The sequence below is a fragment of the Schistocerca americana genome, unplaced genomic scaffold (genome assembly GCF_021461395.2).
Source record: "Schistocerca americana isolate TAMUIC-IGC-003095 unplaced genomic scaffold, iqSchAmer2.1 HiC_scaffold_62, whole genome shotgun sequence".
In the NCBI taxonomy this organism is placed as follows: Eukaryota; Metazoa; Arthropoda; class Insecta; order Orthoptera; family Acrididae; genus Schistocerca; species Schistocerca americana.
The window spans coordinates 1086232-1097930 of NW_025726368.1; positions in this window are offsets into that span (position 1 = coordinate 1086232).

Consider the following 11699-nt stretch of genomic DNA (forward strand, 5'->3'; position numbering starts at 1 on the left):
GCTCGTTATCCAGGACGACATCATCCAAGTATCCGGACCGCTCGCTGGATAGTTACGTTATTTAAGGAAACAGGAAGTTTCACCGCGACCTGCAACCAATGATGATGCCCAAGTAGGTGTTTTAGCTGCTGTCACGGCTAATCCGCATATCAGTAGCAAATTGCGGGAGAATCGGGAATCTCAAAAACGTCGGTGTTGAGAATGCTACATCGACATCGATTGCATCTGTACCATATTTCTATGCACCAGGAATTACATGGCGACGACTTTGAACGTAGTGTACAGTTTCGCCACTGGGCACAAGAGAAATTATGGGACGATGACAGATTTTTTGCACACATTCTATTTAGCGACGAAGCGTCATTCACCAACAACAGTAACGTAAACCGGCATAATACGCACTATTGGGCAACGGAAAATCCACGATGGCTGCGACAAGTGGAACATCAGCGACCTTGGCGGGTTAATGTATGGTGCGGCATTGTGGGAGGAAGGATAATTGGCCCCCATTCTATCGATGGCAGTCTAAATGGTGCCATGTATACTCATTTCCTACATAATGTTCTACCGATGTTACTACAAGATGTTTCACTGAATGACAGAATGGCGATGCACTTCCAACAAGATGGATGTCCGGCACATAGCTCACATGCGATTGAAGCGGTATTGAATAGCATATTTCATGACAGGTGATTTGGTTGTCGAAGCACCATACCGTGGCCCGCACGTTCACCGGATCTGACGTCCCCGGATTTCTTTCTGTGGGGAAAGTTGATGGATATTTGCTATCGTGATCCACTGACAACGCCTGACAACATGCGTCTGCGCATTGTCAGTGCATGTGCGAACATTACAGAAGGCGAACTACTCGCTGTTGAGAGGAATGTCGTTACACATATTGCCAAATGCCTTGAGGTTGATGGACATCACTTTGAGCATTTATTGCATTAATGTGGTATTTACAGGTAATTACGCTGTAACAGCATGTGTTCTCAGATATGATAAGTTCACAAAGGTACAGGTATCACATTGGAACAACCGAAATAAAATCTGTGTTATACATATGCTCCTAGAGGAAAAAGACGGAATAATTGGTATCCTTCCCTCGAGTTATTAAAGAAATACTTTTGTATATATAAATGGAAACAGTGATTACAGAATACATTGATGATGCTGCTCTTTGGTACGAGGTCATACTCGATGACAATATAGAAATAATTATAGGAAGTTCATCAACGAGCAAATAATAAAGGTGACATATAAGCATTACTAAGGATAATTTTATAGGTCGTCGCCCACAAAATTTCAAACTTGTGACTGCCAAAAAGTCGTTGTAGAAAAAGCGACCGCAAAACGAGAGTGCCAAAAAGTCGCCAAAATTTTGCGAAGAAGTAGCCAGTGGCCGCCAAAAAGTGTCCGCTATCTTTTGGCCGGAAAGATGCAGGTTTGTTCCACATCAGCGACCTTTCTTAAAGTCGCCGAAATTTCGCAAAAAGTGCTCACAGAGAAGCGGTCGGTTTGTTTTGCTCAAAAGATGCGGGTTCAGGAAGCACCACTTTTGCCATAAAGTCACTAAAATTTCGCAGACAAATATGTCTGCCTGTGAGATGTCTGCTTGTGTCTGTTTATGTGTGGGTGTGTGTGTGCAAGTGTATACCCGTCCTTTTTTCCCCCTAAGGTAAGTCTTTCCGCTCCCGGGATTGGAATGACTCCTTACCCACTCCCTTAAAACCCACATGCTTTCGTCTTTCCCTCTCCTTCCCTCTTTCCTGATGAGGCAACAGTTTGTTGCGAAAGCTTGAATTTTGTGTGTGTTTGTGTTTTTTTGTGTGTATCGACCTGCCAGCGCTTTCGTTCGGTAAGTCACATCATCTTTGTTTATATATATATATATATATATATATATATATATATATATATATATATACACAAAATTCAAGCTTTCGCAACAAACTGTTGCCTCATCAGGAAAGAGGGAAGGAGAGGGAAAGACGAAAGGATGTGGGTTTTAAGGGAGAGGGTAAGGAGTCATTCCAATCCCGGGAGTGGAAAGACTTACCTTAGGGGAAAAAAGGACGGGTATACACTCGCGCACACACACACATATCCATCCATACGTATACAGACACAAGCAGACTTATTTAAAGACAAAGAGTTCATATATATATATATATATATATATATATATATATATATATATATATATATATATATATCCCCTCCTTCATGTGAAGAATATTCCCGTAATAATAGCTAATAGCATACCAAGAACATGAGGGTGTCACAGTGGAGATTTGTTTTCTGGTACAGACGTCTGATACAACTATTCCACAGCAAGACTTACTTTCAATAGGTGTGGTAGCAGTGCATTCCCATAGGATAACAGAATATTATGTCCTCCAGGAATCACATTGGGTACACCACTTACAACATAAACTGTACAGCAACTACAATGTTTTGTGAGCAAGTAATACCAGCCAGTATCTTTAATTTTAACATAAGTCTTGACTCCCTTAATTACCTGCTTATACATGTGCTTGTACTACAGGTTATTGGTAAAGCAAATACTTATTGAATAGGTCTTCACACTTTTAATACTTAGCAGAAATTCTGAAAAAAGTAAATTCTTTTATTACTGTATCACCTCTATGGTGAATTAAGAGGTACTGACTGGTTTCATTGAACATTTAATAGAAGCCTTCTTTTTACCTGCTCTTGATAAAGAGCCATTCCAAGTTCTGTACATTACAATCTCTCGCATTTTTCTGTACACTAGTATTTATTCTTCTAAATGGTAAATATTGCATTCAGACATTGTTGGTATTAAAGGTAATTCATGAAATAAATTATATTTAAACCAGAAAATTATAGGTTCCACATGACACATGAAAAGTACCTTGTTACACACATGTATGTACAGATTCCAAAATGTCTGTGAATTTGAGTTACAAACTTTTTTAAATAGAAATATGAAGATCACAATACTTTGGGTCTGCAATAACTGAAACGTAAAATACCTTAGTTCCCTATGGGAAACTTTGTTCTTTACGTGACTTGAGCAACTGCTTTCACTCTTAATGGAAAGCTAAATGGTTTATGATAAAGTTAACTTGCAAAAAGTGTAACCATTGTTACATAATTTCTGTGAAGTAAGATTCCTTAATGTTAATTCCTTGCTTTGTCATCGTAACTTGATAATTTCGGTTCCATATGTGACATATGACCTAAAAAAATGAAATTCTGTTATTACCATGACCAAACAAAATCTTTTTAACATGTAGTACACAGTTCAAATCAGCAAAAAGTGTAACTGTATAATTAAGGTAAATGTTGATTAAAATTAGGCATGTAACATGAATACTGAAATTTCCTAATCCGCAGCTTGTGGTCGTGTGGTAGCGTTCTCGCTTCCCGCGCCCGGGTTCGGTTCCCGGCGGGGTCAGGGATTTTCCTTGTCTCGTGATGACTGGGTGTTGTGTGATGTCCTTAGGTTAGTTAGGTTTAAGTAGTTCTAAGTTATAGGGGACTAATGACCATAGATGTTAAGTCCCATAGTGCTCAGAACCATTTGAACCATTTTTTGAAATTTCCTAGATTTCCAAGTGTAACTGTAATCACTGTATTCAGTACTTTGTAGTGCTAGAAAGATAATTCTATATGATTATTTGCATTCTATTCCCCTCCCCCCTCCCTCAACACACGAAAATATAATAGAAAGACCTCCTAGCAAAATAAAGACAAAATTCAGAAAATTAGGTTTTGCCTGAATCAGGCCCCCTTATTCTAGAATGGTTCTAAAGTAATAAGAATGCTTACAATCAATTGGAATAATGTGTTCATTCTAGGAAGTATTAAAACAAAAATTAAGAGAATAACAATTTTATTGCTCTTATGTTGCAGAGTATCCACAAACATTACTGTTTGAAACATAGGGCCACTGCGTACTCCATTAGATCACACCCACTCTGTGATTAAACTGTTTTCTTAAAGTGAAAAATTCAAGTTAACATAGTTATTGAGGGAAATATTTTCTCACACTGAAAGCTATCTGTCAAATAAGTCTCAGAACTTTTTTTTTCATTAATTTCACACAAATCACCTGTTTTTAATGCAAGTGCATGTTTTGTAACACCAAACATCTTAAAATAAGCTTATATAATAAACAATTATAATTTTGTTACAATATCTACATAGGATGTAAAGAGTTAATTTTACTTCAATTTGATTCATCCTTTGAAGTTCATCATTATACAACAACAAATCTATGGACAAAATAGATTTAAAAAATCTGTCAAAATGTCACACCCATCTGCATGAAATGTACCAATACATAATCTTTTCCAATTTGAGCACTATACATGATTAAACAATATGAGTTTATTTAACTTCTGCCTTATACTTGATTTGTTGTTTAAAATTTTCTCAGCAGGCTTTTTTTTCCATATGTTTTTAAGTGTGTACAGGAGTACAGGGCAATCTTACAAACAAGTTGAGTCTGATGTAAGTCCTCAATCCCAATTTCATAATGGTAATCATGACCAAGAGCAGGAGCAGGAGATGGGTAATCTACAAATTTAATTTTAACAAAATGCAAAATCTTGGCCTGTATATATTTCTGTCGCATATCCCCAACAATCACAAACATCTGAAACAGTTTCTGAGTATTCTACAACAGAGTACACGCAGTCACTTGTTTTAACCAATTTTCCCCAGTTAACAAAATTTACAAATGCATTTTTATTGGCCATATTGGGAAAAGCATAGAGATAAATACATTCTAATGCAGATTTAACTACTGATGGCTTCAGTATGTGAAGACAGTCTTTGCATGTGATCTGCCTTGAAAGGCGCAATGACATATACCCTGCAATATAATAGAGTATGTTTTGCTTGAAAAATGAGAACTTAATCTTATCATCAAGAATTGCACACCACTTCTCTACTTCATTTTCTGCAGCACTTTCATCACTTTCTACTGCATGCTTTGTCCGCAGCTCATGGTCGTGCTGTAGCGTTCTCACTTCCCGCGCCCAGGTTCCCGGGTTCGATTCCCGGCGGGGTCAGGGATTTTCTCTGTCTCGTGATGACTGGGTGTTGTGTGATGTCCTTAGGTTAGTTAGGTTTAAGTAGTTCTAAGTTCAGGAGACTGATGACTATAGATGTTAAGTCCCATAATGCTCAGAGCCATTTCAACCATTTTGAACTACATGCTTTCTTGCATGAAAATCATAAACAGGTGGCAAACAACACACATTAAAATTTGAGGAATTCCCATTCATTGCAGTGACACTGTTACTCAAGAGCAACTTTCTCATCACACATTTGAACTGGTATGCATTTGTAATGTTGTTCCAACCACCTCTGGACTGAATGCTGGAAAAAAAAGCTCTATGTGGTTTTGTGACAGTTTATAAGTTAGCAAATACTTCAGAGGAGATTCAAAACAAAGCATAATTGCCAGGGCTATGTGCCTGACTGATTGGATATTGAAAATTATCCCAAAAGAAAAAGTGTTTCTTGCATGGAGCAGCAATGGAACACCAATGATTTTTAAGCTTTTGATTTAATTTTCAGTGTCTCTGAAAATACCAAGCCAATAAGATTTGTTGTCAAGTCTCAGGGGGCTCTTATACCCTTTGCCTAATGGATTTCTGGAGTTCAGAATATCAAAAATCCTATTAATATAATACAAAAATTCTACTGTTGCTTCACTTCCTTTAAAATTTGGATCACCAACCCTCCTCAAAAACTATATACTATCTGCCACGCTAGAACTCAAAAGTCTGTGCAGCTAATGAAACATTCATTTTTCTATTTACACTACTTATACGTTGTCCTGATTGTTGGCAAATGTCATACCTTCTTCTTGTTGTACCTTGTTCAATTTTTCAATGAAATGCCATGTAATAATGCCAGTTGGAGACTCAATAGCAGATACTTCTGCTAGAGCATTTCTGGCAAACTTAATTATATACATGCCCAAGATACAATAAACATTGTATTTTTCCACAGGGTGAGGAAAGTAGCTTTTAAAATCACCCTTGGAAAAATTTAAAGTACAGCCAAGTGAACTTAAAGTGCTTATATTTACCTTACAGCCATCACATGTAACACACCAAACCCTAATGCCAGAACTATGCAGCCTCTCTAAAGCAGATTTTATCAGTGTGGCCTGATTATTTGCCTGTACACCATTGATAAAGAAATATGCAATCGGGCATTTAAATTTGCGTTTAATAGAGACAAGCATGAAAACCAGAGCCTCAGATGCCTCTATTACTTCTTTTGACTGAGGCACTTCCCCACCAAAGTCTAAAAAACCTGTGCACTGCTTAGTTCCTTGGTCCCAAACCAACTGCTTCCTAATTCCCACACTGTCTACAATTAGACATGAATCGCTGAACTGGTCCCTTACAATTGGGTTCAAATCAATGTACTTGAAAACATCTTTTAAGAAGCCAGGTTCACAGTCTACACTTGCCACCCATTTGGAAATCAATGATGTATGGGGCAGAGGCATTAATTTTTGCTGGTATTCATATGCTGCTGGTGAATAAAAGTACACAGTCATAGCAAACATTTCCACATTTGTTGTGTATCTTTGACGAGAGAGAGGTGTTCACTACATTGCACACTAATTCCACTTGTGTTCCTTTCTGATGATTGAGGAAGTTATGTAACTTCTCAGGAAGATACCCCTTCTCCTTCAATGAACTTATGATGTCATCCATGGAAAACACTTTCTTCTTCAAAGTTTTTCACGGACACACTTTAGTTTACGTTTTAATTCGTGCACAATGTCTGAGGGGAAAAAAATGCGAGTTTCCGTCGCCATGTCTTCCATTTCTACTTTCGACGGTATACCACAATCAATTACTGAAGAACCAACTGCACTCTGAAATAAAGAAATAATTTCGTTATATATGATTGAAATAACTCAAGGCTTGATGAAATCCTTCCAAAACCCAGGCGATCATTGTAGGCAAAACCACCCCTTCCTTCCGCCTCCTTGATTTCTATCTCACCGTCTATGGTTGCCCCATCGCCCTCACTCTCACCCTTAAGTACCTTGGCGTCACCCTCGACCGTCGCCTCTCCTGGACTCCCCATCTCCAGACAATCCAAGCCAAGGCACGTTCCCGTCTCCTCAAGCTCCTTTCCGGCCATACGTGGGGTCTGGACCCCTCCACAATCCTCCACACCTATACCTCCCTCATCCGCCCTATCCTTTGTTACGCCCATCCAGCCTGGATCTCCGCCCCCCCTTCCTTTTATAAATCCCTCCAAATCCTTGAACGCCACGCTCTCCGCCTCGCCTATCGCATCCGTCTCCCCTCCCCCACGCGGATCCTGTATGATCTCATCCCCTTCCCCCATCTCCTCCTCTTCCTTGAAAGGATACGGATCCTGTACACCTCCTGTAAACTTGATCCTCCTCACCCGCTCGTATCCCCGATCCTCTCACACCCCCGCCCGCTGCCGCGCCTGTATTCCCACGTCCCGCCTGGTCTCCATCTCTCCACCCTCCTTACCCTCTCCCAAGGTGGCTTCCGCCAGCTCCCTCTCCCTGATGATGTCCTCCTCCCCTCCATCTACCCCTCCTATCAACTTTGACCCTGCCCCGCCCCCCACTTCCGGTGTCCTTTCCTTTCGGCACCCTCCCTCCCTTCTCTTCCCTTCTTTTCCCTTTTCCCCGTCCCCTCCCTCCCCCCTCTTCCCCCGGTCTTCCTCTGCCCCTTCCTCCCTCCCCCCTATCTCCCCTGCCCGTGGCATCCCTGCTCTCCCCTCTCGCTCTCCCACTCCCCTTCCTCCTCCTCATCTCTTGGCAGGTCCCCGGACTCGCACACGCATAGTGAACATTCGCGCGCCGGAGATCATCACCTTCTGTGTCTCGTGTGTGTGACGTCGATAGTGTTTTTGGTTTTTGGTGTCCGCCGTCCCACTACTACGTTCACTTGTACCGTCGGATTCATCAGTGTTCTGTGCGCCGTGCCAACGTGTTTTCAGTGTTGTTATCGTCACGTGTGAACGACTCCGTGTTTTTTGTGTCTCTGTGACCTCTCTCTTTTGCCCGTCACTTTGTTCACTATCATTCTCTGTTCTTATACTATTGTAAACGCTATGGCTGAAGAGCGGCGTAGTGTGCCGCTGCCAGCTTACCTGATTTGTACAAGTTTTAAAATAACAATAAAGAAAAATAAAAAAAAGGCTTGATGAAAAAATATTATAAGAAAACGATGGGGGTATGAAAACATCCTTATACTAACGTTTTCGACACAATTCGCAGCTTCTGCATTGGATAGGTGGGACATGCTTTCCACGGAAGAATTCTCATTGACAACATTTCTCCCCGCAATCAGTTGCGTGTGCAATGGGCAAATCGAGCACGGGGTCCATGACAGAACCCTAAAAACAAAAATATGGACCTGTATTACAATATTGCTTAGACCTATGTAGCGTACGAAATAAATTCACAAAAGTAAAAAGCACACACATAGCAAGGAAATTAATTAGCTACCTCAAATGGAGAATCATCGTTGTCACTCAAAATCCTAACAACATGTCGTTGTGGCTGTTTATTTGGTAGTATCAAATGTGTCGGAAAGTCAAAAACTGATGGCACTGCTTCGGGTTTGAGACGTTTCTTCCACGTTCCAGGGCTCACTACGTAATCATCTTGTCGGAAATGGTTTCCGCAAAGTAATTGCAAGACGTAGGATTAAAATCCATCCGCTTCACGGAAGTAATCCACGTCTTTAGTAGCTCTGGGTGCTTTAGAGGAAACCTGGTCAAAAACATCGAATTAGCAAACGCACTAAGTCTGTATTTTTATCGCATTGTATCCGTAGTCCTATTACCTATGAAATGGTAAGTCACTCTCCTTACTCCACCGCTTCGTACAATTGAAAGCGGAACAAGAAATCACCATTTCGATAATCCATAATTCCTTATACACCGTACAGACCGAGAGAAACTTTTTGCCAAATTCGAATATGGCGGGCAATACAGACGACAGTAATCAGCTGGTAGAGCCATCTATCGGTAGGTTCGGTAGTTGAGCATCCCTCATTTCGCTAGCTTTAGACGCCTGTGACGAAAACGGCAGTTAGCTCTATACACCGTCAAATTTTTGGTTAACGTGGTACAGTTTCACAAATTGTTTTTTCGTAACGGATTCTTAAAAGTTAACACACTACACACAATCAATGTGGCTGAAAATGCTATGTGACTGGATTACAGGTAGTCACGAACTGCAGACGGCGACAGGAGACAGGGATAAAATGATCGCCATGTTATCCCCGACAGCGTTTCGAGCTGACATCTGTTGGCGACGTCGAGCAACAGTGCAGGACGTAACGGCTGTGTACTGGATCTCGCAATAAGCTGTTCAGCAGGAAAATGCTGGAAATAAGAACGATGTCCTTACCGATATCAATTACTTGTTTCCAGTTGCTTCAGAAAATCTGAATAAATGTCCATATCTATGGCCATCTTGTAAGAAATGTACTTCACACCCAGCAACATTCTTGCTAATGTGTTTATTATATGTGGCAAATTGAAACTTTGTAACGACGGCGAGATGAAATCCAAATTGGCAATTTTTGTAAGGTTCGGACTATGTTTGACCGAACCTATTGATGCAATGCAACTAGCTTATCCGAAGTTCAGGTATGAAGTGCGTCATGATGTGCGTGAGGAATCTCGTAACCTTACAGGTCAGCAGCCCCAAATCACCCTCAATCTCATGTTTATTTTCTTTTGCAACTCATCATCCTCAGTTAATATAAATAAGACACATTCGTAGCAAGTTATTAACTTCATCAATTAGTTGTTATACGTTACTTTAGTCATGTTCTAACTGAATTTCGGGTATACTTTGGAACTTACTGTCGTACACCCTTAGTGTACTCTAGTTTTTTACAGGTCAGCAGCCCCAAATCACCCTCAATCTCATGTTTATTTTCTTTTGCAACTCATCATCCTCAGTTAATATAAATAAGACACATTCGTAGCAAGTTATTAACTTCATCAATTAGTTGTTATAAGTTACTTTAGTCATGTTCTAACTGAATTTCGGGTATACTTTGGAACTTACTGTCGTACACCCTTAGTGTACTCTAGTTTTTTAAAACTAGACGCCGACAGCATAGTGTAGACAACTGTTAGGGGCCTGCGCGTGCTCAATATTTATTGATAATAATATTTTGTCAAACCTGCAATATACTGAAGTGACCTCACATAATCAATAATACCGACAAAAATCCTCAGTTGACAGCCTAGTTTTACAAGCTAAGATGTCGAACATGGGGAAAGGAAGAGTGTGTGTTGCAGTTACATTACCTACAGCTTGCGAGCAATGGATGACAGATTAAGAAGACGAAATGGGTGTGGGAATGGTTGAAAAAAGGACCGACTGTCCCCGTGTTAACTTACAGATAATCAGAACCATGGACCCAGAAGTTTTGTCTCTGGTGAGTCCTGCACCATACCGGTACAAAAAGTTACTAATGTTGAGACGAGATAAATCAGAGAAGCAAGATACGTTAACGAGAGAGTCAGTCTCAGTTGACGAGAAATTACGAGTAACAAAGAGATTTCTGGCGACATGTAGGTCTTTAGAATACTAGTTCTGTAGTACCAGCAAACATAATTACTAAAATTTTAGGGAAGCTTGTGAAGCAATTATATCTGCCCAGCAAGGATACGTCCAGGCAACAGACATAAAACATTTTTTTTACGTTTATTAATAATTTGGCGAAACTGATATTCTTTTCGCGGATTTCTTACGAGTCATTTCAGATATATGACGTATTTTTGTAAGAGAAAGGTCTTTTTCGGACTGCTATGTAATTCATCAACCGATACTATACTAAGGTAAGCATTGACATAGAGAATCAATCATCTGTTGACCATCCTAAAGTGGTATATACAGTGATTACAATCGCATCGGTCTATTAAAAATGTTCTATGTTAATAGATCACTTCAAAAATTGAATGTTATGTGTGATATGAACAGAGGCGAATTGAAAGCAAACAAAGAAAACTAAAGCCGAGTGGCCAATACGTGAAGCTCTGTCAACATCTGAATAGAGAATATTGTCACACCGTCAATACTTAACCTCAGACGTTTAGTATGCATTAATAACACCGAGAATATTTTGAAGGCCATCAATACAGCTCATCAGTGTACGGGCTCTCAGACGGTCAGTATATTGACGGTTTGACAGTATTACTGCACCTGTGAGGACCCCTTAAATTTATGTCAGGTATTTCTTCGTTTCACTCAATGAAATTCACTGCTCCAATGTGTACTTTACATCATAAAGAGCTAGATAAATTACTGTTTTCGGATCAGCTGGTTCAGGGTCAGCCATATCCCGCTAAAGTATTGTTACGATGATAAAGCCAAGGAAAAGAAAAGAAATCTTCTTTTACTAAATGGCGTCAGTCCGGTCGTCCCATTCAGCTGTGGCGTGTCAGGCGCGCAGACTACAGAGGCAGGAATTCTACACCCGGTTGGCTCCACGTAGTGTCGAGCAGCGTTGCGAGAGGGCAGCAGCTGGTGGCGGTGGCGAGCCACCGCGGCCGAGTAGTACGGATTGCCGCCGAAAGAGGGCAGGCAGGAACTGCAGCGCGGAGTCATTGCGTTCTCACACGAGTTTCTCCTGGGTAGCATTCATTTCACGCTAGGTGAGGAG